Raw genomic sequence first — 27952 nt, 5'->3', positions numbered from 1 at the left:
TTAGAAAAATAGATAATTACTTCAGTTAATTTCAGCAAAACAGTTCAGACTCATCAGGGCTGAACAAGTATAATTTAATGCTCCTTCTGACTTATTGTTATGACTAGATGCGGATTGATGATTAAAGTGGTAAACACTAGCATTTCTGAGAAATGGCTGACTCGGCTGCCAGCGTGTCACAGGGAGACACCTGCCCCCATGGCTGCGCCGCGATTGTGACTGCGCTCCAGGCTGTCAACAAAGAATATAAGTATTTGACAAGGTGTTATCTAATTGTGTTTTTAAAAGCCACGATACATACATCTTTTAATGTGTCACTTGAAGCAGCCAGAGAGTTTCTTTTATTATGAAGTACAAAGGAAAAATGAATAGCTTGCATTTTCTCCTCTCTCTCTCTCTCTCTCTCTCTCTCTCTCTCTCTCTCTCCTTCCTCTCTCCTTTCTCTCTCTTTCTTTCTCTCTGTCTATCTCTGTCTTTTTTCCCAAGCTCTGCTCTTTTGCATTTATTCTTTGGAGTATATTGTGCTTTTTAGTCAAATAGGCTTTTATTTAAATGGTTGCCTGAAATAGCACAGCGGCATTAGGTCTATAAGATGGAAGAGCAGTGTGTCCCACAGATGATTTTTGCTTTGGTTCTGGGGAGTAAATAGCTTAAGGCCACAGAAGGGCACACATCCCTCTGGGACACTGTGAGCCTTGGGGCAGGGGATGGGGTGGGGTGGGGTGGGGTGGGGTGGGGGTGGGGTGGGGTGGGGTGGGGTGGGGGTGGGGTGGGGTGGGATGGGATGGAAGTGTGATGGAATGGGATGGCTGGGGTGCTCATCCTGTGGAAATGGCCCCTTCCTCTCCTCACCCCTCCCTCCCTTTTCATGGAGTCTCAATTTGTCCCTCTCCATCTCCTGAGGCTCGGGCGACTGCTCTTTCCTGGCTACACCTTATGTGAAGAATCACGCCCACTGTGAAGACACAGCTGTACTCCCCTCCATGCCCCCTGGAGGACAACAGGGAGTGGGCGCAGGGCCCTGCACATGCCCCGCCACTGTCAGGTAAGTCAGCGATGCCCTGCCGACTGAGGAGAATCCTGGGAGAACCATCTAGGAAAACCATTTAGTTAGAAGGGCGGATGTTAGCTGGCGGCAGGAGGGACAAATAACCACAGGCCATCTTAGAAAGCACAACGCCACCACTGTCCCCAACCCCGCCTCCAAGGATTGAAGGTAATGCGATCGAGCCTAGTCCCTCCTCTACCAGTGGAGAAACTGAGGTCAGAGGACAAACCACGGAAGGCCAAGCACAGAAGCCAGACAGACCAAACTCTCCTTGGCCACCCCCAACCCCCCTGCCCCCGTTGAGAACTGCACCTAGGCTGTGCCCTGGGATGCTCCTGCCTGAATGGAAAGCACCTTGTGAGGCACAGTGTCATCCCGGAGGACCAGCAGGTAATGCTAAGCACACAGTAGGCCACTTCTGGGGTGCAGCATGGAACAGGAGATTTCTGGAAACAGTGCACGCTGGTGGTCCCATCTCTCAATCCGACACCCAGCCCTCCTCCCTGCTCCTCTAGGCCAGGCCAGCTCCACGACTGCCTTTGATTTCACAGAGCTGGATATAAAATCTGAGGCACACTGTCTTTTTTGGGGGGGAGAGTCAGGAGAAAAAAAAATGGACACTGGGAAAGAGAGCCAGGCCCTCTCAATTCCCCCTTCAAGGGAAGCCGATTGCCATGCCAGAAGGCCCTGAGTGTACCCCCCAATTCTCTCCAGCAGGCTCCACTGGCGTCCTGGGGACAGAGGCCTAATGATCTGGTCAAATCAGCCATTTAATCTGTCATAGTCACTGTCATGTGGCGAGTCCAGCAATTTGTTACTGGTTATGCAAGGAAGACAGCAGCCAGTGAGGCAGGAGAGGAACAGGAGGGAAGCAGGCAGGGTGAGCCCGAGGAGACGGAGAGTGGGGGGTGGGGGGGGCCCTGCAGCCTGAGACGTCATATCGCCAGCCATCATGCTTAAGGCGATAGATAAAGGACACACTTTTTGCAGCTGTCCCCCTGGAGGTCCACAGAGGGAGTGTGCGGAGCACCTGACGGCTAGTTGGGTGTCACAGATGCTGACAGCTGGGTCAAGGGACGGCAATGGGGATGATGAGGTGGATCAGCCATTGAGCGTAAGACTGACACGGAGAGATTGCCCTCCCCTTCCCAGGAAATAGAACATCTCGGGGTCACTAAGGGAACTTGGCTATTTGATGCTTTCCTCAAAACGCAGCTCACCTTGGCACCGATGGCTTCATTCTGCCTATTTGTTTGGAGACACTCCACTTTACCAGAAGCCATTTGACACTGGGCAAAGGGGACGAGGGGAGACTGGCTGGCTCTTCTCGAAAGTCGTCTGATGACCCCATGAAGTCCAGCCACTTCTTTCTGTCCTCCCCTCTTCTGCCTCTCCCTTCCTCCTTCACCTCTCTCTCTAAATCCCCTGCCTTCCTCTTCCTTCTCAGAGCCTGGTGGGTCGGCTTTGAAAGCTTCACCCTACCTAATTAGGCCGTTCCTTCCCGCATCACCAGAGGACCAATCACTGAAGGTGGAAGGGAGACCTCGGCTCTCAAGGCCAGAGAGACAGGTCAAAGGTCACTGAAAGTTGGGGCCCATCTTGTTTCCAACACCCTTTCAGTTCTTGGGCCTCAAGGAGTCCAGTGGGAGCAAGAGGAATAGGGGAGGAGGAGGGAATTAAGACTGTAGGGTCAGAACCCAGACTGGCTTCCATGAAGACTAGACTACAAGGGTTTTACGTTGCACAGCCCCAGCACTGCCCAAGGAGGTTCACTGCGTCTGGCTAGTGTCTGGGGACGGTCTCCATTTCACTAGTGAGAAATGGGCCTCTGGATGACTGGCCAGCTGGCAGTTCTACAGGAGTATCTGTGGGAGCTCCTGGGAGCCGACGTGCAGGAGGCTAGGCGTCCTCCCCATCTGGGCTTGTTAAGATTCACGGTCAACCCACCCACCTCGAGCTGTGCAAGAGACTGGTGAGACATGTCTCTGAGCACCTGCAGAGGCGGTTTTAGCTGATAGGGGTGACCTGCCCTGAACTGAGACAGCACAGCCTGTGTCTGAGTTGGTGTCCTTGTTGGGATGAAAGGGCAGAAGGGGAGGAAGCAGCTGACACTCTCTCGGTTCCCCTTCTCTGCTTCTAGTCCATCATGAAGAACCTCCTGCCATGGCATTCTGTCCCAGCACACAGCTGTACAACGAACCCTCTGGACTCAGGAGCCAGGCCCTTCCTCTTTGGATGCCGTCATCTGATAGACAGCTAACACAGAACAATTGGGTGATGCTGTCACAGGGATCCTTCTAGCCTCAGCATCCTTCCTTGATCCTTCTAGCCTCAGCATCCTTCCTTGATCCTTCTATCCTCAGCATCCTTCCTTGATCCTTCTATCCTCAGCATCCTTCCTTGATCCTTCTATCCTCAGCATCCTTCCTTGATCCTTCTATCCTCAGCATCCTTCCTTGATCCTTCTAGCCTCAGCATCCTTCCTTGATCCTTCTAGCCTCAGCATCCTTCCTTGATCCTTCTAGCCTCAGCATCCTTCCTTGATCCTTCTAGCCTCTGCATCCTTCCTTGAACCTTCTAGCATCAGCATCCTTCCTTGAAGGTCCAAGGACGACAGGAAGCTTCCCTGGGACCTCACAGACACCCCAGGATGGAGCCTCTCAAAGCCAGGAGAGGATCTGACACCAAGCAGGAGGACACAAGATGGAGGCATGAGGGAGCAGCGGATGAAAGGATGGAAGAACACTTCTGCCAGCTCCTGCCTCCCATGAGAGCTGTGAGTACCATGGCCTCCCACTGGAGATGGGGTATCTCGTACCAGTTTGAGGCCTCGTGGTTTTGAGGCACCGTCTCTGCCCTGAGCCAGTGGCTGCCGTTACAGACACCTGCAGTATGTGCACAACGAGAGTCTTTTACAACAGGTTTAATGAGCGGTTCTGTTCCAGCTACGTGGAGAAGCGGATGGACTGATGATGGTGTGAGCATGGAAGCCCTCAGCAAATAATAAACGCATCTCAAGCTTTATACCTGTTTATTTCACACTTTCTTTAATACACCAATTATTCATGTAACACCTAACTGAGAAATGTGTTATATCCAGCGATCACTTACAAGAATTTGCTAAACAGTAGCACGGTGGATATGTCCGTCACCCGATCGTTCAGCATCCTTCTATAACCATGAACTTGCTGGTAAATGGGGGGTAAAGTTGATTTAATCTTTGAGTTTAGAGGGGGAAAAAAAGAACCAGAAGATATTTGTGATTATAAGACATTTGCTTTCTATTTCCACAGCCAGTTAGGATTCACAAACATGAAAATCCATTACGAAAGGGACTGTAAAGTGTGACCGCGTCTTGTTCAGTCAATTAGTGAACCGAGCTTGAGCAACGGGGCTTATCTGAAAATCAGCACCCTTCCCCGACCAGGTAAAGAATATATTTAAAGGGAGGGGTCTGGGGTCAAAAGAAAAGAAATCCTCTTAGTTTGCTTTCTGTTGCTGCGATAAATACCATGATCAGAAGCAACTTGAGGAGGGACGAGTTCATTTCGGCTTCTATTTCCGGGTCACAGTCTGCCTCTGAGGGAAGTCCAGGCAGGGACTCAAGACGGGAGCTGGAACAGAGACCCGAGAGGGCTGCTGAGGGTTGGACGGCTCTCTGGCTGGTTCGCTGCCTTTATTATCCTTAATGTTTGCTTATTTTTATCTTATGCATATGAGTGTTTCCCTTCATGTACATATATGTGCTACATTTGTGCCTGAAGAGACCAGATGTGGGAATCGGATTCCCTGCAGTTTACAGAGAGTTCTGACCTGCCATAAGGTGCTAGAAAACAAATTTGGGTTCTCCGCAAGGTCAGCCAACGCTCCCGATAGTGCGATCGTTCTAACACCTCAACCGCCTTCCCTAGACAGCCCCGTCTCACCCATCTAGGGATGGTGTCACCCCTGGGCACCCTCCCCCATATCAGTCATCACTTAAGCAGATGATCTCTCCCTGAGATGGCCACAGACCAACCTGATCTACGCGGTTCCTAGGGTGCCCCCATCCCGGGAGGCTTTAGGTGATGCAAGTTGGCAATGAAAATAAACCTTCACAGAGATGTTGACCCAGCCACATGCACTTGATACTCAGACACCTGCCTGCTCACCCTATCTCTGTACCACATCCTAAAAGTGGGTCCAGCAAAGCAAGTACTTGAATATGCGCGAGGAAGGTAAACGGAAGATTCCCCAGGCACCGAGCACTACTTCTCTCTCTGTGTTCTACTGGTAGAAATCCTTGGTGCCACCCGGATACCTTTATGCACCACCAGTGGATAATTTATCCCAAAAGGGATGCTATTTTTGCTTCGCAAGGATTTGATGCACAGTGACTTGTGCATGGCAATTACCCTGCACATCTGTATTCTGATTATGATATTTAGTGCAAGGGTCATGAATAATAATATTTCTAAATATGCTTATTGCCATCTATAAATAAAGGTTATCACACTGGAGAAGGTTTTGTTTTGGAGTGGCAGAACAAGGCAGGTTAGTTGCAAGACAATACAGCTTTAATTTTAATATGAAAATAAATACTTAAATTTATAAATATTCAAACGCGTTCCAAGGTGCTGGGGCGACGCATCATCCGTAGCGGCTCAGCGAGTGAGCCTTAAGCTCTGGAAAGTTTTCCCAAGAAAGTTTTCCAAGGCCACCTTATTACCTTGGAAAATATCCTCTCAAGGGCGGAGCCCCTCTCCAAGGGAGGTTTGTGTGTGTGTGTGTGTGTGTGTGTGTGTGTGTGTGTGTGTGTGTGTGTGTTTTAATAAAATGACTGTTTATGATTGAAAGCACACCACAGACTATTTTGTCTTCTCAAATGTCTGCCCAAGGTGCCTCAGACGCAGGAATCAAGGAACAGCAGTAGAGCAGGGTAGGTGAGAGAGGGCATGGGAGCAGCATCCCTCAAGGGATGGGATCTCCCAAGGGATGGGAGAGCGTTTGAGGCAAGCATCCTGGGCTACAACTCTAAGCCCTGTGGGTTGGGCTGGGGAAAGGGATGGGAGGGGGAAGGAAGGGAAGGAAGAAGAAATGGAAAGGAAAAGAGAAGAATTAAGGCTTTGAGGCACAAAGCCGCAGGTTCTTGCCTGCAGCTTGGAGAGTGACGCAGGAAAAGGGTTTTCCAGAGCACCTGCTGGTGTATAGAGATGTCTGTGAGGCCCATGCCTCGACTGTTCCTGGCGCTGAGCTGCTTGGGAAAAAGAGGTGCATCTCTATGCGTCTCTGCCAGTGCTCTGTGGAGCACAACACGAGCTGATGATGCATGCCTGGGAGATCGTGTTTCTCAAGACTGTACTGAAAGCAAGTAAGAAAGCCCTGGGCCTCCCCAGGCCACAAGGCAACGCCAGGCTCTGAAGGCCAAGAGAACGGAGGAAGGGCGCGTTCCTAGTCTCTCCTTTGCCCCAAATACTGTAAAAAGCGGGGCCTCAAGAGGAGCAGTGTTTGCCATGAGGCCACCAACCAGCACCCTTCGACCACGCACCAGCCAGCATGAGGAAAGGAGAGCATCCTGCTACCTGGTGATGGCACTGGGGCCCAGGCACGCCACACCCCACAGCACTGTCATGGCTCCCACCAACACTGCCCAGGTCCGCTGGACAGAAGAGGGGACTGGCTCAAGTCTCTCAAGCTGAACACCTATTCGGTGCCTCCCCCCCTCCCCACTCACTTCTGGACCCAGTACTCGGGCCTCAGAGATTTTATTAGCATAATTTACAGACACGCCTGCTGCATCAGGCCTTAGAAAACTCCAGAAAAGACTGTTTCTCTGGCCACACCTTTTGTCACAGCATTCTCAAAGTATGTGTCTATGCTATTCTGCTTTCTTCATGATGCCGCTGTGACCCCGTGACCCTGGAAGTCAACCTCCCTTCCTTCCTCTCCCTCCCTCCTTCCTTCTTTCTTCTCTTGAACTATGGAAGAGATTTGAGGCTGTGCACATGCCGGGCAGCTGCCGCTCTGCGTCGGAGCTATGCTCCCTGCACCTCCCTGACAGAGTCTAGACAAGTGTTGTCTCATCCAACTATGTCCCTCGTCACAGGCCTTCTCTCCGTTTTGGACCCAGGCTCTTGCCAAATTGACCAGCTGACCTGGAATGTGCTCTGTAGCCCAGTCAGACCTGGGCTATGTGATCCTCCTGCCTCAGCCCTGAGGAGCCCAGGACTGCAGCCCTGTGCCCAGCCTTGCCTAGTCACATTCCCACCATCACCGGTACCACCCTTTCCTCCCCCTGGAAACACTTGCTCTTATTGCTTTTTTTTTTTTTTTTTTTTTTTTTTTTTTTTTTTTTTTTTTTTACTAAATTTATTCTGAAAGAAAGCTTTATATCAGAACCGTAAGTGGGAACCCGGTGCTACTTGACATAATTAGAAAACAGTCACACCGACGAAACAATGAAACAGAAAAGTGTTATTAAATTCCGGCTGGAATCAAGCGCCTGAAAAGGCTCCAGGTCTAAGACCTTGTCCCTCTAGGTTAAAAATTGTGATTAACAAACGGTGGAGTGGTGTTAAGGCAGAGAGGCACTGGGCTGGTGTTTTCTTTGGGGTTTTAATCAGAAAAGAAGGAGAGAAAAAAACAACCAGAAGAGAGTGGGAAGAGAGGTGCATTCCCCAGGATATTTAGTGGCTTCCAGTGACATTCAGAGAGTGACAATATGCCCAGATGCCCTGCACAGGCAAACTGTTACCTCTGGTGACCCCAGACCACATGTGCTCTTGCTTCCTCCTTGGGCTGAACCCCTCTTGTATCTTTAACTCAAATGGGGACCCAAAAACTACACAGATGCCACCTCGGTCCTTCCGTTCAGCGAGGATGACACTGTCTGAGGAGAACCCAGCCTCAGGCTGCATCTGGCATGTCACTACACGGTGAGCGGTAACCTCCACCCCCCCACCCCCCCACCCCCCACCGACCGCTGCTGTGGCACATGAGCTGGTGAAGATCGCAGGCTAAGCAATTTGACCTCCAGCCCAGCAGGTGCAACTGTGATTCAAGGCACAGCTGCTGCCTAAGGGAGCTCCCTGGGAAGCCACGTGTTGCAATTGGATGAAGACTGAACACACTTTGCAGCTGGGGCCTAGGAGAGCGAGTTGAGTTGGGACTCCCACCGGAAGAAGCTGGGTACCACAAGGAGAAGAGCCACTGGTGGTGGCAAGGCACGCGTGCACCCACCGGAGTGTGGTAAGTTACAATGACAGGACCAGCTTCTGCTTCACCTCATGATCCTCGGGCCTGGCACTGCTGCAAGCCCGTGAGGAGAGCCGAGGCAAAGCGGTCCTGCACAGTGCTGCCCCAGCAGACGTGAGCTTAGTAATTCTTCCGGGGGATACAATCTAGAGCGCCAAGCTGAAAAACCAATAGCTCAGTCGAGTAGTTGGATGTGAGAAGGTGCTTTGCAGGACAGTAAGGGGGTCCTTGTTTAGCATCTGGTGCCTACCGTGCCTGCTGGGCCAGGAGACTGATGCCTGGCATCACTGAGGGATGAGCACCTCGGGAGGCCTCACAGTGAGTGGAGAAGAAGCGCACGTCATGACTGAAAGGCTCTGAGAACGGGGGTGGGTGGGGGTGGGGGTGGGGTGGAGTGGGAGAGGAGGGGGCACCCAAAGATCTTGATTGAGTTGGGAAAAGATGCATCCTATCACTTGTTGTTAACTATTAATGTCATTTAAACCCTTCGGAGAATAGATCTAACACTGGGTTGCTTTGAAGGCTTGATACGTCTTGTAATCCATAGATTATTGAAGTTAATTTCTCTGCTGAGAGTCTGCTATCAGGAGAAATTGCATGCATACTCAAAAGTTGGAAAGGAGAAAAAAAAAAAAAAAAAAGGAAAGATTTTAAATTGGATTTCTGTAAGGCCTCTGTCCAGAAAAGTAGGGATGACAGAAATGAATGCTTCTGGATCAGCAAGGGGGTAAAAACCAAACCCAAAACCAAAACCAAAACGCACCAGACCTGAGACCCTGTTTCATAAAACCAAGGCCTGGGTGTGGGGTGTGGCTCTGCGGTAAAACACCTGCCTAGAAAACAAAGCTCTGGCTTTGATTTCTAGCTCCACAAAACCGTTTCCCAAGAAACACGTGTGGCCCATGTGGCCTGTGATTTGCATGCAGTGTGCCCTCTGCTAGCTGGCAGTCTCCCCGGGTTGTTGTGGGAGAGTCCCACGTAGGATAAGATAAAGTGGGCAATAACACTGTTTGGATTTATATCATGGTGAATCATTTCTTCCCCATACTTTAAACTAATTTTAATTGAATCTCATCCTTTTGACTTTCATTTACTTTTAAATGAATTTCAGTTGTAAAGTTAGAATGCAGGTGACTCTAGGAGTTGACAAGTTTTAGCGTTTTGTTTGATCGTAGATTATTATATAATGTTGACAAATGTTCCTTGGACTCTAATACTGCATATGAAATGCCGTGAGACACCCAGGGTCCTCTCAGTCCACCCAATATTTCACAGGGAGGCAGAAAGCAGGGCTAGCTGCGTTCAAACAGGATTGATTTCCGGAAGGCACGGTCGCCACTGGGGGGCTGCAAATAACTGACCAGTTTATGACTGTCCCCTAGAAGGTGGCAGCCAGGACAGCTTTTCTAAAGATGATACTTGGTCCTGGAAATGGTGCCACGAAGCAGCAAGAGAAAGCATGGGACCTGGCTAGTTTCCTGAGTTGATAATCAAAGCTGGCTTGTCAGTTAGTCATTTATTTGGTTTTGGGATTTGGGATGCTGAGACTGTTCTCAGGTCCTCCTGCCTGCTGGGCCACTGTTATCACTGAGCCACACCCCCAGCTCAAGGCCTCTCAAAGGTGTGTGTGTGTGTGTGTGTGTGTGTGTGTGTGTGTGTGTGTGTGTGTTTCTTTGTTTTTCCCCATTACTCTTCTCAGCTGTCTCTCTGCACTTGCTTCTCCCTGTGTGGAGTGTTGCACACAGGAGCTTGGAGAGTCCTGCATGGCCATGAGCTTGCAGTGGGACATGTGGGTAAGGGCTTCTCTCTGCCCATTCCCCTACTGGATCCCAACCATGGAAGCCTCAACCTCCCTTCCCCTCTCTGCAGAAGAAGATTTCAGCAGCCTCGTTACCTGCCAGAATCATTTGCACCCAGGGACAGACCAAGACAAGTGGAGGATGGTCAAGCTGATGCTGACCGAGTGCATTTGGGTCCATTTCTTCCTCAGAACAGTCTGTTGTGTAGCATGAAACTCAGTCTTAGAACTTGCCCACGTCCGTGTCACTGTTAAGCAGGAGCACTGGGCTCCAAGCTGGCTAAATGTAGGATCCTCAAGGACTCAAGCATGCTGAGGGTGGGTAAGGTGTCTTGTCCTGCTAACCACTACAGAGCAGCGCAGTGCCTACTCCTTGAATAAATGGAGGCGTTTTTCCCACACTCTGTTTTGTGGCAGATGCTGGAGTTGATGCTGGGGATGCCAAACTGTGATGTGCGGATCGGTCTGCCTGGACCGCAGCATAAAAGGCATCCTGGCGGACGCGAAGGTGTCAAATGATGGGGAGTGGAGGAAGATAGGGAGGGGCCAGGAGCGAGCTGCATCCCATGGGGTGCGGGGGGGGGGGGGGGACCGGACAGCATCCCAGTGAAGACAAGAAGAGTGTGCGACACAGTTAGCAATGAAAGTGGACTACTTGGAACAGAGGGGTTGTGGGTAGCTTGGAGAAGGTGTTGCCTTGATTCTAGGTGCATGGAAGTCTTAGGAACACCAAGTGGTAGCAGCCATCCTAGGATGGTAGTTCTTGTGAGCAAGGGGGCTTCTTCCAAATCCCCAACTAATACTCTTAGGATATACTGACTCCCAGCACCCAAATCAGGGCCCTCGAGTTGCCGCCAATCGGCAAGCTTGTGGGGCTCTTGTCTCCCATCTCCTAGTTTCCAGCACTTTCCAGGAAGGCCATCACATTATAACTCTATGAATGGCTTAATCCTCTGAGGAGGCAAGAGCCCTCGGGATCCAATCACCTCTCAAGGACTGTGTCCACCAGGTGAGGGACACCTACTGTCCACGCTACAATAGGTAATTTTGATCTGAATGAAAAGATAGTCTTAGACAGTGAAGAGTAACACACAGGCGTGTGCACACGCACACACGCACACACGCACACAGGCACAAGCACACATACACATGCGCACATGCACACACATGCATACACATGCGCACACATATGCACACATACATGCACACACATGCATACACATGCGCACACATATGCACACATACATGCACACACACGCGCACACACACTCACGCACACGCGCGCGCGCGCACACACACACGCTACAAGTGTATACACTGGAGGAAATGAGGACTCAGAACATGAATAGTTTCACAAAATGGGAAAAGAAAGCTGGGCATGGACCGGCCCGTGACCAGCTGCAAGGCCTTCCTTGAACTGCATAACTGGATATCCACGTGCACAGTTATTAGCACACTTTTATTTAATCACTAGTAAAGTTAACACTACAGAAAAAAAAAAATAACCCAGTGGCAAAGAGACAGCTGGAGACACATTTTGATCACACCCAGACTAAACACACAGCACCTTCACCGGCAGCTTTCTTACCACTGATCCCTCATACTCTAGGGACGGAGTGTAAATACCGTGGGAACTAAATGGTGGTGTCTGGCCGAGTCCCTCATGAAGTGACAGACAGGAGACCCTGTACCTGTTGGGGACCTCTTGCCAGGCATGTGCGGGCTGCATGCCGGAGCCCTGCCTGGGGATGACTTGTTCAGAGACCCATTTGTGTGAGCTCTATGTGTGGCACGTCCCCATGGGGGCCGTCGGAGGAGCTGCAACAGGACACATGCATGTGTGCGCACCCCACACTGGATCTCCATCCATCTCAGAGAAAGCCCTTGTGCAATGCAGCCTGTTGGTTGGTCCCCTTCATCGTAAGCCTTCCCGCTCCTGCAGCCAGGCCTGAGGCCACTTCTAGAGTCTTTGGGGTCCACTCAGTCTCTGCCCCCCTTGTACCATCACCCACTGTGGTGCCACTTGGTTGTGTAACCTCTGCCCGCTGGCATTCACCTCTGCCTTAGCCACTCTGCTCTTTAAAATGAGTCTCCTTCCCATAGGCCCTGTGCGGATCAATGCGGGGGCCCATGGCATCACCGCGTGTATGCCATCTTGTCAAGGCAGGGGACCCCTGGAAGCAGCACAGGCTTGCAGTCAAGGTCAGTCAAGGAAGGCACTACTGGGAGAACCAGGTCACCATTGGTTGCAATTATAGGAACTGCAACACGAATTGAATGGTTCCCCGACTTTGCCCTGTCTGGGCAGAGCTACATCCCCCTAGATCCAGCTTCCAGAAGCAGGAGCTTTAGAAAGCCTGGGCACCCCCTTTCTCGGGGATGATCATGTGCTACTGTGTTTCATATCCTGTTTCCCCGCTAATGGCTGTCATGATTTTCCAGGTGCCAGCCGAAGCTTCTAGAATGGATGAGTCCCTGCTACCGGGGATACAATCAAAAGCCTTCTCTGTAGGAGATAGAAAAAAAATCCCTTCCTGGGTTTAAAGGCAAAGTCTTCCATTGCAACAAGTAAGTTTCCATGATAAATTCCCAGGCAGGGAAGGAGAGGCGAGCTTATGATGTAGTTATTTTTTTCCCCTAAAGACTTCATCTAACTTGTGTGGTGCCTATTCGAAGATCCACTCCTGTGGGTATCAAAGATCGAGTTTGGCAGCCCCCCTCCCCCAATAGGCTCTTGGTCCCCATCTGGTGGCCCTATTTTGAGAGGTTCTGGGTACTCTAGCTGGAGGAAGCCAGTCACTGAGTATGTGTCCCTGGGGCCGTGCTGTCCCTGTCTACCTCCTGTTCTGTTCTCTGCTTCCTGGCCCCACCCCGATGCAGACAGCTTCCGCCACCCATCGCAATGTCACAACCTGCCTTACCTTCCCTCCTGGGTGCTCTGACACCCACCAAGGTCGTGAGTAGAAACAAAGCCGTCCATCCCTTCAATTGCCTCTGTCAGGTGCTGTGTGAGGGGACTATAGCCTCAAAAGTCACTAAGACGTTAAGGTCACGTGGATTCCAGATCTAGAGAACTCTAAAGGAAGCTGTTGGTGCTCAGAATCTCAGAAACTGCACTAAGTTCTCCTACAGAGTTCCTTACGCATGAAAGGCGGACCCACACAGCCCCGTGGGCCTCGGGAGGTGCTGGGTCCACCGTGGCTCTGTGCAGCCTGCCCACCTGACCTGTAGAAGCCCTTGGCCTACAGTTCTGCACATGGTATCTGTGGAGTCACCAGCAGGGAGACTTCATAAAGTGAGGAGCAAGGCTTGTCCTGACTGCTGTGGACATCTAGGTGACAGAGAGGTCCCAGACAGGAGAGAGAGAGAGAGAAAAAAAAAAAAGGATATTAAGGTGCCTGTGAGGCCTGGCGGTGAGCTGGGATTTCCTTAACATCCCATTATCTTGCGAGTTCCTCCAAGGGTCATGGTGACCTGAACTCAGGGAGCTGGTTCCTAGCCTGAATACCGGCCCCTAAAAAGCGAGTGGACCCCCTCAAGCTCCCAGGTTCTCTGCAGCCCTCTTTTGGAGGAACGGATGAGGGAGCCCCTCTATCCCATGCCACCAACACACACAGGTGCCTAACAGTGGAATGCTTGCTTGAGCACTGTGGTGCTTTGAATAAGAGTGGTTTCCATAGGCACATATATTCGGATGCTTGGTCATCAGGGAGTGGCACCACTTGAGAGGGATAAGGAGGTGTGGCCTTGTTGGAGGAGGTGTGGCCTTGTTGGAGTAGGTGTGGCTTTGTAGGAGTAGGTGTGGCCTTGTTGGAGTAGGTGTGGCCTTGCAGGAGTAGGTGTGGCCTTGTGGGAGTAGGTGTGGCCTTGTGGGAGTAGGTGTGGCCTTGTAGGAGTAGCTTTGGCCTTGCAGGAGTAGGTGTGGCCTTGTTGGAGTAGGTGTGGCCTTGTAGGAGTAGCTGTGGCCTTATAGGAGTAGGTGCACCCTTGTTGGAGGCAATATGTCACTGGTGGTGAGCTTTGGGGTTTTAAAAGCTCAAATCGGTCCCATTGCCTCTCTAGTCTCGCTTCCTGTGGGTCTGGATGCAGAACTCTCCCTCCTCTCCAGCACCACGTCGGCCTGCAGGCTGCTGTGCCTCCCGCCATGATGACAATGAACTAACTCTCAGAAGCTGTATCGGGCCCCGGTTGAACGGATTCCTTTATAATAGTTGCCATGGTTATGGTGTCTCTTCCCAGCAATAGGTCACTGAGACAGGCGCAGATAGGCCTTTCTGGTTGATGCTTCTCTTAAGCACCTTACCATACACTCTCTGAAGACATTCATGCTACCTATGGGTGTCTGGTACCCTTGCTGCTGCTGCCCTGGGAGACACCAGTTTCTCCCTATCAGGGATAGGACAGGAAGTGCAGAGGACCCGCTGCAGACAGCCTGGGCATCGTAGGCACTGATGTTCCGCCACAGTGCAAACCGGGAAAGTGCAAGGGTGAGTCGGGGCTCAGAGCAGGCAAGAGTTGCTTCGCCAGCAGCTGTGCGTGGATTTTCCACCAAGAAACCAGAACCCATGGTCCACTCTGGAAGCACTTGGCAAGAACGGGTGAGGGGAGGAAGCCAGCAGGGCAAGGAAGGGCGTGGGTTTCCCATCAGCAGGTGGCACAAACCTAAAACCCTAGCAATGGACCTCTGGGATGGGATACACTGAGGGAGCCAGGAGGCTGTAGGCTCGTTCAAGGCATCCCTGTAAAAGAATGCTTTCTGCAGGGAGAGACAGGCAAGGAGGGACCCAAGAGGGCGGAAAGCAGCTTCGGGAAGAACATCAGAGGACAGCAGGAAGGCGTAATGGGGGTCATCACAGCACCCTGAGACTGAAGGAATGAAATACTCCTGCGCCATTCGATTCTGTTTCTCCATCACCTGCACCCACTCCCACGACCTCCACCCCAACTCCCACACCCCATTCCGTGTGTGTGCATGTGTGCGTGTGCATGTGTGCGTGTGTGTGTGTGTGTGTGTGTGTGTGTGTGTGTGCGTGTGTGTGTGCGCGCGCGCACGTGTGTGTAGGTGCCTGTGCCCGTTCACACACGCAGGAGCCTGAAGGGGACATCCAGTCTGCCACTCCGTCACTTTCTGCCTTATTGCTTTGAGACAGGGTCTCTCGCTGACCTCGGAGCTAACCCAAGTAATCCTCCTGTCTCTGCCTCCCCCCGTCCGTACACACACAATGTTAGGATTACATGAAATGCCCGGCTTTTTAAGTGTGAACTTGGGTCTCCGTGCTGTGCGGCAAGCACTCTTGGCCACAGAACCTAGGAGCCGTCTCCTTCCTAAGCTTTGATTACAACTCTAGGGAGGTGGAGATAAATCCGGATTACACGGATGACAATAAGCTCCGTGCCGCTCTCCACACGTGACTTTAATGGTCTCCTCTCACGCTGAACACAGGGGTGGCAGTGTGACTTTGTCCAATGGGACAGTAGTTAACAATACAAACAAAATGGAGCTTGGACATTTCTATTTAATCTCTTAGAGGACCCTCTGCAATGAGAATTAGTGTAGGATAGCTTTCTGGAAGATGAGAGACCATATTGTACAATCCCCAGCAAAAGCTACCCAGGCCATCCAATTCCCAGAGACCTTCTTAGCTACTGACAGAGGTGGGGTAAGTCTAATCAAAATCAGCTGAGCCCAGCTTGGATCAGCAGAATCACCCTCTGACCCAAAACTTGTGGAGGAAGGGGATACATTACAATTATTTTAACTACTTAGTTTGTGGGTATTTGTTACACAGCAGTAGCTAACTGCTACAACTCTATTATAACAATGCTCTGGTAGTTGCTAGTCAGTAAATGAGGGGCTAAGGACTGTTTTAGCTCTCTAGACAAGCTTATACTCACTGAGATGAGTTAGCTGTTGGTTTGCTGAATTAGTTACAACTTCTAACACAGGGAGAAATCGCATTTCAAAGTAGATAAATACATTCCCAGATATGGAACTAAACCCTTAATACACATAATCTTACACAGTCATGCCAGGTCCACACTTCAGATGTCCCCTGGCTTATGATTGTTCAATTTAGTATTTCTGAAATCTACAGTCACGCATAAGCAGTATTCCTTCTGTAGCAGCTGTGCCTCACACTGTGAATTCTGATCCTGTGTGGCTAGCACTCTGTTTGCGACACTGTCTTGAGATAAAAGACCTCAATTTCCGATGAGCTATGAAGTCACAAAGGGGGAAGCAACCAATGCCTGCAGCGTGCGGTGTTCCCATGATCCTCCACTCCCCCTCCTAGCTGTTCTTCTTTTCCCTGTAAGTTGTTTGTGGCAGTGTTTATCATGGTGGCGAGGAAGATAACTAACATGGTAGGTCACACTTATGAAATGTATTTTAATGGCGTTCTTTTTTCTTTTTCTCTGGTATCACAGATTGAACCTAGGGCTTTACTCATGCTAGGCAAACACTCTACCACTGAGCCACATCCCAGCTCCTCACTCGGGGATTCTAGGCAGGGGCTCTACCACTGAGCCACACCCCAGCCCCTCACTGGGGGATTCTAGGCAGGGGCTCTACCACTGAGCCACACCCCAGCTCCTCACTGGGGGATTCTAGGCAGGGGCTCTACCACTGAGCCACACCCCAGCCCATCACTGGGGGATTCTAGGCAGGGGCTCTATCACTGAGCCACACCCCAGCCCCTCACTGGGGGATCCTAGGCAGGGGCTCTACCACTGAGCCACACCCCAGCCCCTCACTGGGGGATCCTAGGCAGGGGCTCTACCACTGAGCCACACCCCAGCCCCTCACTGAGGGATTCTAGGCAGGGGCTCTACCACTGAGCCACACCCCAGCCCCTCACTGGGGGATTCTAGGCAGGGGCTCTACCACTGAGCCACACCCCATCCCCTCACTGGGGGATTCTAGGCAGGGGCTCTACCACTGAGCCACATCCCAGCCCCTCACTGGGGGATTCTAGGCAGGGGCTCTACCACTGATCCACACCCCAGCCCCTCACTGGGGGATCCTAGGCAGGGGCTCTACCACTGAGCCACACCCCATCCCCTCACTGGGGGATTCTAGGCAGGGGCTCTACCACTGAGCCACACCCTAGTCCCTCACTGGGGGATTCTAGGCAGGGGCTCTACCACTGAGCCACAGCCCAGCCCCTCACTGGGGGATTCTAGGCAGGGGCTCTATCACTGAGCCACACCCCAGCCCCTCACTGGGGGATTCTAGGCAGGGGCTCTACCACTGAGCCACACCCCAGCCCCTCACTGGGGGATTCTAGGCAGGGGCTCTACCACTGAGCCACACCCACAGCCCCTCACGGGGGGATTCTAGGCTGGAGCTCTACCAGTGAATTACACCTGAGCACCTTCCTGGGGGGTTCTAGAGAGGCACTCCACTGCACAGCCACACTCCTATCTCCTACAACAGATTTATAAGCAGGCACTCTACTACTGAGCTATGTAATCAGGCAGCCTCCTTGGTTTACTTTGAGACAGGGTCTCACTAACTTACCTAGACAGCCCTTTAGCTGGATCTCCTCCTGCCTTGACCTCCTTAGTAGCAGACACATTACACACCCGTGCTACCTCACCTCGCTCTCCATATCATTTTCAACACACCATGCATTTATCGGGATGTAAGTCGATCAGAAGTCGGGGCACACCTACATGGCTGTCCCTCTGAGGGCCCCGGAGCCCAGAAGAGCTAAGCAGCCTGCACCAGGTCACACAGCTACAAATGGCCCAACTGGGCTGCAGTGTCAATTCTGGTTAGTTCTAAATAAGGATGGACTTGGCAGGGATGAGCCATCCAGACCAGGGCAGCCCTCCTCTGATCCACTGCCAATGCTGTGTGAATGATAACTCATCTGGCAGGTGAAATACTCCCATTAGCTCCCTTGAGATAGTATTTAAATACTTAGGATGGAACACACTTTTTTTCCCCAGATGTGGCTGTGACGGATTTTGAAGCCTTAGCCACTCTTAATCTTCTATAGTTTTTATTTTCGGGTTTTTGGTATTTACTTCCTTCTCTGTTGCTTTCTAGGAAAAAAAAATGTTCAAAATCCACTTTCATTAATCCATTATTATTAATATAATAAAGCTCATCCCTTAATGTTAGTGGTCTCAGGCCACATGATTGATTCCTGTGGCTGGGAAGCGGGCCATTTCCAGACCTATATATCCTACCTGATTTTAATTTAGTTTGGTGTGGTGCCTGCTTGTGTGTACGCGAAACACCTGCATGCAGTGTTCAGAGATGCCAAAAGAGGGCGCTGGAGTCAACAGAACTGGACTTCCAGGTGGCTGTGAGTGCTGGGAACCCAACCTGGGTCTTCTGCAAGAGCAGCCCGTGCTAAGCCAATCTATCCAGCCCTGGTCATTCATCCGTTCATTTGTTCACTCATTTTAGAATAGGGCTTTGTTATACAGCCTAGGTTGACCTTGAACGTATAGACCTCCTCCTCCCAGTGAGTGCCAGCTGCAGGTGTGTAGCACCGAGCCAGCTGTTTCTATTTAAGGCTTGAGGAACACATATTTGGGTTCTGTGCTTTCAGAACGTACACACCAGCAAAGCCTAGAGTCCGGCTGCGTCCCTGGCATTCACATGTGGCCAAGGAACAGTCAGAATGCTGACCAGGGAGCCCTGAAGATTGTTCCCTGGTCCCCTGGGTGTGACCTGTTTCCACTAGGCCACAGAGACAGGTCTTAGTTAAAATGCTCCGTCAACTTCTGGGGGCAGTGCAGCATGTAGCCAGCCAGTCTTTTCCCTCTGTGACTTTTGAAAATATCAGGCCTCTAGCTCAGAAGAATTGTGTGTGTGTGTGTGTGTGTGTGTGTGTGTGTGTGTGTGTGTGTTACTCACATATATATGGTCTAGTTTTATAGCTTTCCTCACACCATACCCACCCATCAAAAAACAACAAAAATTTTCTTTGGATTCTACCTCTGAACTTTAAAACAACGATTTTACTTAGAAAACTGACTTATACTCAGAGGTAAATAGGATCCGCGGTGTGTGTGTTGGAGAGGCGGGAAAGGGGACCCACGAGGAGGCACGGGTTGGTTTTTACCAGCACAAAAGCCTCACTGTGGCCCGTAGCAGAGGCTTTCCCGTGTCTGTACCTTTCAAAACTCGTATGTAACCGTATCTGTTTTAAAAGAGTGATTCATTTTCCTCCCAGAGCCTGAGAAACCCTCTTCATCCCCACCACAGGAAACTTGAGTCTGATTTTAATGAGCTTCAATTGGAATGTGGCCTTTGAAAAGGAGTGCATTTGAAAAGATGGAACATTAAATTTTGTAATGATGTAAAACATCTTCAATTTTTGACAGGACAATGGTGCTTATTGTACTTTATGAGTCCACTGGCGATTCAAAGGTCACTTTGTATATGACTCCACAGACAGGGGCAGCCCTGAATGAAAATTAGGTTACATGTGATCAGCTTTATTATTAATCAGACCAAAATGGATTTTTAACATTTTTCTAATGAGCAACAGAGAAGGAAGAAAATATCACGGATAAAACTACAGAAGATCGAGTATGGCCAAGGCTTCAAAATGCACGGCGCAGCCATGTCTGAAAATGAACGTCAGATCTGAAATGCTTAAATACTATCTCAAGGAATAAAACGTAGCTGCATATTTTGCCGTCGTAAATACGTACGGAAACTGCCGAAATACCTCTTCTAATTTACTATCTCTGTCCTTTGTTTATAACTAAGTAATGATCTGATTCCTCTGTGCAGTTTATTACTGCGGCCCCCAAGAACTCCAGGCTGGGTGAAGCCGTGTCACCGTTTCCATGATAAATCCTGTTTTCTAAGGGCTTATAACTCAGCTGTAAATATGTAATTCAGGCGAAGACTTGGCACACAAGGCCTCAGCCAGGACGCACATTTTCACAACAAACGCAGATCTACCCTCATCTAAGTTTCTTAAAGCTTTTGTGTACATGGTATATCCATATGGGAAGAGATGGGGCATTGAAATAAATAATCAATAAATGCCTTAAGATTGGGGCATCTCTGTTCTTATTTCTTACTTGAAGAACTGTTTTTCAAAATTCTCTTTTGTGAAGCGTATCGGGGTATTTGTGAAAAATAAAGGCTTCTAATTCTAAACGAAGTCAGATAGCAGAGGTACCCTGAAAGCTTGAATCTGAAGACCGTGCAATTGGGGAGACTGAGGCAGGGCGTACAGACTTCCCTAAGGAGTGTGCCACTGCTGAAAGGCTGGCTCCTCTAATCTGACTGCCTATGGGAAGGGCACCAGGGAACTGCCTGGGTCAGGAGTATCCAGCCCTCATGTTGGTCAGGTGGCTTTGTGTGAGCTCCTGGATGCCTAGACCTTGCTAGGAGGCCATCTCCCGGCTTGCATGCAGCACGGCACAGAAGGAGAGCCGTAGGTTCGGGAACATGGTGTGGGCAGCCGTTCCTCACTGCTAAGAGCAAAAGTCAGTTCCACAGCCGGCACCATCGGAAATGAAAGCGAACAACAGAGCTGCCACGACGTGCCACACCGTACGTAAAACGAGCTGAAAGCCGTCTATTTCCTAAGCAAGCGAGAGAGGGGGTCCATGAAGGTGAAGGCAGAGGCAGAAACAAACAAACAAACAAAAATGGAACCCGATTCCCATGATACCCTGGGCAAGGCTATGAGTTAAAGAGAAGTAAAACCCTAGTGAAAGCTGACAGAGTGGCAGAAGTGGAGGAAGGGAAGGAGACAGGTGAGGCAGTGCCCTATCTGCTGGCCACTTGTCCTGTCATCACCTGTTGGCCACTTGCCCAGATGGTGGCAGCAACCCTGCCTGGCTTCAGATCTTACTATCCTCGCTGGCATAGGGTCACCTTTGGTACTGCTCTTACCTTCAACAGACCTCTCAGGGTCACCTGGGGTAAAAGGTAGCTTGGGACTGTTATGTGGTTTGTGGGGACACTGTGCATGGAAAACACGGGGTGCCCCCGGTTTGAGTATTATTAAGATTCCAATACCGTTATTCTGTTAAAGAGACACTGAAATAAAATTGCTCCTAATGAGATTCTGCTGGGCCCTTGAACCAGCGTCTCACTCGGCCATCATCGGAGAAGTTGCTTCTCACAGCCGATGAGACCACGGAGGGCACAACTGTACAACACGCTAATCCTGAGAGACTCTGGAACACTCAGTCCTAAATGAGATGCCTCCATCAAACTGCTCCTTTCAAGACTCACGGAGCTACGTGGAAAAGACTGTGAGAGCCGGTGGCGACGCAAGACACCGAGGAATCAGTGTCTTCTACAAAACAGGCCAGATGCACAGAGACTGTGGCACCATGCATGGCATCAGCACAGGTCCAGGACAGATGAGGCCCCAGCACTGAGGTGGGGAAGCCGACCCGATCCCCTGTCCCTAACCAAGAAGCTGACTGCAAACACTTGCAAAGGAAAAACTAGTTTTCTCCGATGGAGACTCACTGGGTATGTAAGGCACACGTAAGGGCAAGCCCCATGCCCAACACAAAACCAACTCAAGTGTATCTTTGTATATTTTTGTCTTATATTGCTTTGTTTGAGCTTTTTTTTTTTTAAACCTTACTGGTCTTTTGCTTTTATGTTTTCAATTTTGTGTTTTTTATGGTTTCTCTGTCTGTCTTTCCTTCCTTCCTTCCTTCCTTCCTTCCTTCGTGTGTGTGTGTGTGTGTGTGTGTGTATGTGTGTGTGTGTGTGTGTATGTGTGTGTGTGTGTGTGTGTGTGTGTATGTGTGTGTGTGTGTGTGTGTGTGTGTGTATGTGTGTGTGTGTGTGTGTGTGTGTGTGTGTGTGTGTGTGTGTGTTTCTCCTGCTTTTTCTTTTCCTCCCTATTTTCAAATTGTTGCCGGGGTTTGTTGTTGTTTGGTTTGGTTTCATTTTTCCTGTTTGTTTTCTAAACAGAGAGTGCAGAAGGTGTAGAATTGCAATGGTGGGGAGGCGGGGGGTGGGGAGGCGGGGGGTGGGGAGGCGGGGGGTGGGGAGGCGGGGGGTGGGGAGGCGGGGGGTGGGGGGGGTGGGGGGGTGGGGAGGCGGGGGGTGGGGAGGCGGGGGGTGGGGGGGTGGGGAGGCGGGGGGTGGGGAGGCGGGGGGTGGGGAGGCGGGGGGTGGGGGGGGTGGGGGGGTGGGGAGGCGGGGGGTGGGGAGGCGGGGGGTGGGGAGGCGGGGGGTGGGGGGGTGGGGGGGTGGGGGGTGGGGAGGCGGGGGGTGGGGAGGCGGGGGGTGGGGGGGGTGGGGGGGTGGGGGGGGTGGGGGGGTGGGGGGGGAGGCGGCGGGGGACGGGGAGGTGGCAGGGGTGGGGGCGGGGAGGTAGCGGGGGCGGGGGGTATACATAAGGAGTTTGGGGAGGGGAACAATGATCATAATATATTATATGAAAATTTTGTTTTCCATGGTAAAAAGAAAAGAAAAGAATGTCCAAGCTTTTGGCACAGTGTGTCCCGGAGGGCAAGGATTGCCCTAGCACGGCTTGCAGGCAGGACACCACTGTAGATCAAAACTCTGTGGCTGGGTTGGTGCTTACATTTCTCCTTTGGCAGCACGCAGGGGGCCTGCCGGTACCAAAGGCACTAGCACGTGGGGGTGAAGGCGCTACGTGGGCCCCAGCTGGACTTCGCCAGTTTCAGTGAGTTGCTTGGGTGTTGTCTCACCAGAGAGCCTTGGCCTCGGTTTGTGGAGAGCGGCCTATTGTCTCGGAAACAGCCTGAGTTGTTTGGGGACTCCCAAGGAACCGCTTTAGCCAACAACTCAGATAGACATTAACTCATTCCTGGTACTGAAAGCTTCATCTGGGGACGAGAGATGGCCACCCGGGGCTCTGTCTCCTCCCCCCCCTCCCCCCCCCATCCCCCCCCTGCCCCGCCCACCACTACTTGGTTATTTTACTTAGATTGCCTTCCTATATGTATATATGTTAGGATGTTTCTACTGTGTTTGGTTTTCCTACTACTCCCCATATGGCCCTTAGCTTTAAGGCCCTGTGTCCCCTCCCTGTCCACCCTTGAGTCTCGTGTTCTAGTGCCCCACCCACCCACAACTACTTCTATTCACTTTTCCTAATGAGATCTATCCCCACCTAACCTCTGTATTTCTATGGACTGCAGCTTGGCTATCGATGACTTAACAGCTGATATTCACATAGACGTGAATGCATAATCATTTGACTTTTTTTTTCCTGGTTCAGTCCATTTACCCATAAATTTCATGATTTCTTTTTTTTTTTTTTTAAGAGCCTGAGTAATATTCCATTGTGTAAACTACCACATTTTTCTCTATCCATGTTGTAAGTGTCTCCGTGGTAGAATGAAGCATCCTTGGGGTACATGCCCAAGAGTTGTATAGATGGATCTTGAGGTAGATCAATTTATTGTCTTCCTGAGAAACCACCACACTGATTTCCATATTTCCTATACAAGTTTGCACTCCGGCCAGCAATGGAGGAGTGGTCCTCTTGCTCCGCAGCCTCACTAGCACGGGCTGTCATTTGTTTTATCCATCTTAGCCATTCTGATGGATATAGGATGGAATCTCAAAGTAGTTTTGATTTGCATTTCCATGATGGCTAAGGGTGTTGAACGTTCCTGTAAGTGTTTCTCAGCCATTTGAGTTTCCACTATTAAGAATTCTCTGTTTAGATTTATACTCCATTTTTAATCGGGTTATGTGTTTTCTTGATACCTAGTCTCTTGAGTCCTTTAGGTAGTCTGAATATGAGCCCTCTACTGGATGTATAGTTGATTAAAAAAAAAAAACAACTTTTCCCATTTTGTCGGCCTACAGCTTTGTCTGAAAAACAGTGTCCTTTAATGGGCAGAAGGGCCTCAGTTTCATGAGGTCCCATTTGTGAACCTGCACTAACTGTTTTCTTCAGAAAGTCATTTCCTGTGCCAATGAGTTCACAGCTATTCTCCACTTCCTCTCCTGTCATTCTCGGCTTATTTGGTTTTATATTGAGGTGTTCGATACATACAGAGTTGAGTTTTGTGCAGGGTGACAAGTACAGATCTATTTTGATTCTTCTACACACAGCTACGCAATTTGAACTACATCATTGGTTAAAGGTGGTGTCTTTTTTTTTCCAGTGTGTATTTCCATCTTCTTCATAAAATATCAGGTGTCCATAGGTGTGTGGATTTATGTCTTGGTTTGCAATCCAACTCCATTGATCTATATGTCTCTTTTGTGCCAATACCATGCCGTTTTTATTACTGTAGCTCTGTAGTATAATTGGAGGTTGGGTAGGGTGATACCTCCAGCAGCTCTTTATTGCTCAGGATTTTTTTTTTAATACACATTGGGATGTCGTGTGTGCATGTGTTTCCCTGTGAAGCTAAAGATTGTTCTTTCAAGATCTGTGAAGAATTTATTGGAATTGAATGGGGACTGCAAAGCTTATGGGAGAAACCAACCACTGTCTAATTTGACTTAAGGCCCACGCAACAACACGGAACCCACATTCAACACAGCTTGGGTGACCAAGAAACCTGCCACTAGATGGCAGCCCAGAGACCTAAAGTAAAACCATATACTAAGGGAACATAGCAATAAAGTGACTCCAAGTGACATTCTGCTTTGCTCATGTATCTGTGCCTTGCTCGGCTACGGTTAGAGAAGCCAATGGGGACAAGCACAGAGATCCCCAGCCAGACAATACACAGAGAGGGGGAGACCTCCGAACACTGAGCCCTAAGTGGGATGCCCCCCATCAAATCCTCCCACCCCCTACCCCCGCCCCTGCCCAGGCTTAGGGAGACCTGTGGGAGAGGAGGCAGGAAGAGTGCAGGAGCCAGAGGCCTCGGCAGACACCAAGGAAGCAGGGCCCTCTCAACCAACATTGTCAACACTTCTATGAACTCACAGAGACCGCACCAGTATGAATAGGGCCTGCATCAGACGGGGTCCCGGAGCTGAAAGGAGAAGTGGCCGCATGCCGCCATCCTAACCTAGAGGCTAGGTCCACGGCATAGCCACATACAAGTAAAAAAATTCAGTTTTCTCCAAGGGAGTCTCACTGGGGGAAAGAAACCACTCTGAACACGATACACAATGGGGTCTTTGGAGGTTCCTTGCCTCACAATATTGTGTGAGGCCTTTTTTAACCTTATTTTTAAAATTTTATTTATATGTATTTCTCTGTCTCTGTCTCTGTCTCTCTCTCTCTCTCTCTCTCTCTCTCTCTCTCTCTCTGGGATAGCAACAGCACCTCCTGGGCAGACAGGACCATCATGAGGATGTACATAGAGCAGGCTCACAATACAGAAGGCTGAGAGCCTCCAGGTGAGACGCCCAAGGAGGAGGGTGGGTGAACCACTCCATCACCAAAGACTTGCCCTCTGAGAGGTGCTGTCGGCAGAGGGCTATATATGCTCAGAAGAGCAGGGATGGGGAGATAGATTCAGGGGGCCTCGGGGTGTAGCTGTTCGCTTCTGTACCCTAATGCCAAGAAGGTTGCCTAGCATAGGAGAAATGTCCAGTGGGCACCTGCCCAGTGGCATCACTAATAGACAAGGGACTGGGTGAATGAGCACACACTCCTGGCTGCAGAGCACCTCCGAGCCCAGCAGCCCCTTGAACGAGCCACAAGGGCTGGGGATGCTTAAAGCATAACTAGAGGCAAGCCAGTATAGACCTGTGCCAGTGTAGACATGTCTGCGTAGTGCCTGGCACAGATGACAGCCCATGGCACACAGCATTCCAGCTGTCGCATCTTCAGTGACAATCTACACTGTCCCAACAGTGTTGTGTGCCAGTATAGGATACAGCAGGGGACAGACAAACACACTGAATGAAAGCATTTTTAAATTTTTATTTCAAGCCAGGTGCGGTGGCATGTACCCGTAACCCCAGGACTCCGGGAGACAGAGGCAGGAGGATGGATCTCTGTGAGTTCGAGGCCAGCCTGGTCTCTAAAGTGAGTCCGGACAGCCAAGGCTACACAGAGAGACCCTGTCTCGAAAATTATTTTATAATGTAACTATGCATAGATGTTATTATTTTATGTATACATACCTCATTAAGATATGCTTTTATTATGAGTCAGCTGTATGGGATAAGGTGTCTGCTCTGTACTTTTGGCACAATATGCTGTCGCCGGTTTCTATTGCTGAGGTCATACGTTCTGACGGAAAAGCAACTTGAAGAGCAAGAGGTTTATTTGACTCACACACGCCCATCACAGTCCACCATGCAGGGGAGTCAGGAACACGGGGGCAGGAACTGACGCGGAAGCCATAAAGGAGCATCGCTTCCTGGCTGGCTCTTCAGGCTCACATTCAGTTACAAAGGTTTCGCCTACCCCGCCCCCACCCCCAGGACCGCCTGCCTAAGACTGGCGCCACCCACGGTGGGCTGAGCCCTCCCACATCCATCACGAATGAAGAAAATGCCCCACAGATAAACCCGGAGCCCGGTCTGACGGATGCAATTCCCTCCTCCCAGGTGACCCTAGTTTATGTCAAGTTGACAAGACTAAGCAGCCCACCCACCATGTTGGACCATGCTGAGTAATGGTTGAACCTGGATCTGGGCACAGTCAGAAGGGAGGCTGGACCTCCACGGAACTCGTTAGCAAGAATTCTACACATTTCTCCAAGAAAGCCCAGCTTGGCTTGGTTTCTAAGCAATTCTTGTGAGTCCCAGAAAAGTCCTGGGATGCAGTAGAGGAATCAAAGTCAGTAGGCGCAAAGACTTGGGAGACATGTCCTTGGTGCCTGTAGGCTCTCCCTAAACAGCTGTAAAGTGATGTTCTGTGTCAGCATATGGTGCCTAGTGGCCATGGCTTAAACCCTCTGAAACCAGGAGCCAAGAGAAAGCCTTCTTCCTTTACACTGTTCTGTTAGGTGTTTGGGTCCAAGATGAGAGAGAAAAAGAGAGAGAGAGAGAGAGAGAGACAGAGAGAGAGAGAGAGAGAGAGAGAGAGAGAGAGATCAGGATCGATCCTGCTTCCCAGGGGATTTTGTTGGGCGTGGCCATTAAAATGGCATCATGCTCATTAAGAATGCTAACTTAGGGCTGGAGAGATGGCTCAGTGGTTAAGAACACTGCCTGCTCTTTCAAAGGACCTGGGTTCAATTCCCAGCACTCACATAGCAGCTCACAACTGCCTGTATCTCCAAGATCTGACACCCTCACACCAATGCACATAAATTAAAGTTAAATAAAAAATGTTAAAAAATAAAAAAGGAAAAAGAATGCTAACTAGCTGCACCTGGATTCCTAATAAGAAAACAAACTTGACTCTGCGTGGGCAACCTTGGTCTGTAAGACGTGAGTAGCTCCCGTCTTGGGGCCACTGACAGTGATGTCATGCTTCCAAGATGGCGACTGAGTCCCTTCTGTTTCTTTTTCCGGCCTGGGGATGGGTTTGGTGTTCAGATTCAGTGATGCTGCATGCCCTGAGCCTAGTAACCGCACCCCGAGTCTCAGACTAGCCATGGGCACCCCCAGGGTGCCCAGACTGAGAGTCAGGAGACCACGCATCTAGCCCTGCCTCTCGAGCTCGCTGACTACAACCAAGTGTTCCCTCTAGGAACTTGCCTTTCTTCCTTTGCACAAGTAGAAAAAAAGGGTCCCAGTCCCAGGCCTGTTGACTGCTCACATCAGTGAGAACCCTGGTCTCTCAGCTAACCTCAGGAAGTGCTGGTCTCATATGCAGGGCTCTAAGAGGACCAGGGTGTCCTGTTCATGTCCGATGTCAGGGGTTTTGTCTTCCAAGGGGCTTCTCCTGGAGATGCACTCCTAAACATCTGCATGGCTCGCTCCTTGTCAACCCAGGCCTTTCTCCAGTGCCTGAAGACGTTTCCCCCTCACACCGTGGTTCACGCACTTGACCTCCTTGGGTCAGTCTCTAGCCATTTTG

At 50.4% G+C, this 27952-nt stretch overlaps 1 protein-coding gene and 1 long non-coding RNA gene across 9 annotated transcripts in view; one reads left to right on the top strand and one right to left on the bottom strand.

Moving 5' to 3' along the window:
• The window catches only part of ZNF536 (zinc finger protein 536), a 478014-nt gene that overhangs the window by 117526 nt on the left and 332536 nt on the right, over positions 1-27952 (bottom strand). The gene's annotated exons all lie outside the window — the stretch shown is intronic.
• Positions 112-4047, top strand: LOC311591339. Its single transcript, XR_014777067.1, has 4 exons — positions 112-262; positions 904-1045; positions 3189-3824; positions 3970-4047. It is a non-coding gene; the product is annotated as an uncharacterized lncRNA (long non-coding RNA).

The sequence above is a fragment of the Acomys minous genome (assembly GCF_964271855.1).
Source record: "Acomys minous genome assembly, chromosome: 20".
Taxonomy (NCBI): domain Eukaryota; kingdom Metazoa; phylum Chordata; class Mammalia; order Rodentia; family Muridae; genus Acomys; species Acomys minous.
The sequence above is the reverse complement of the archived record's forward strand: the minus strand, read 5'-3'. Positions and strand labels throughout refer to the sequence as shown.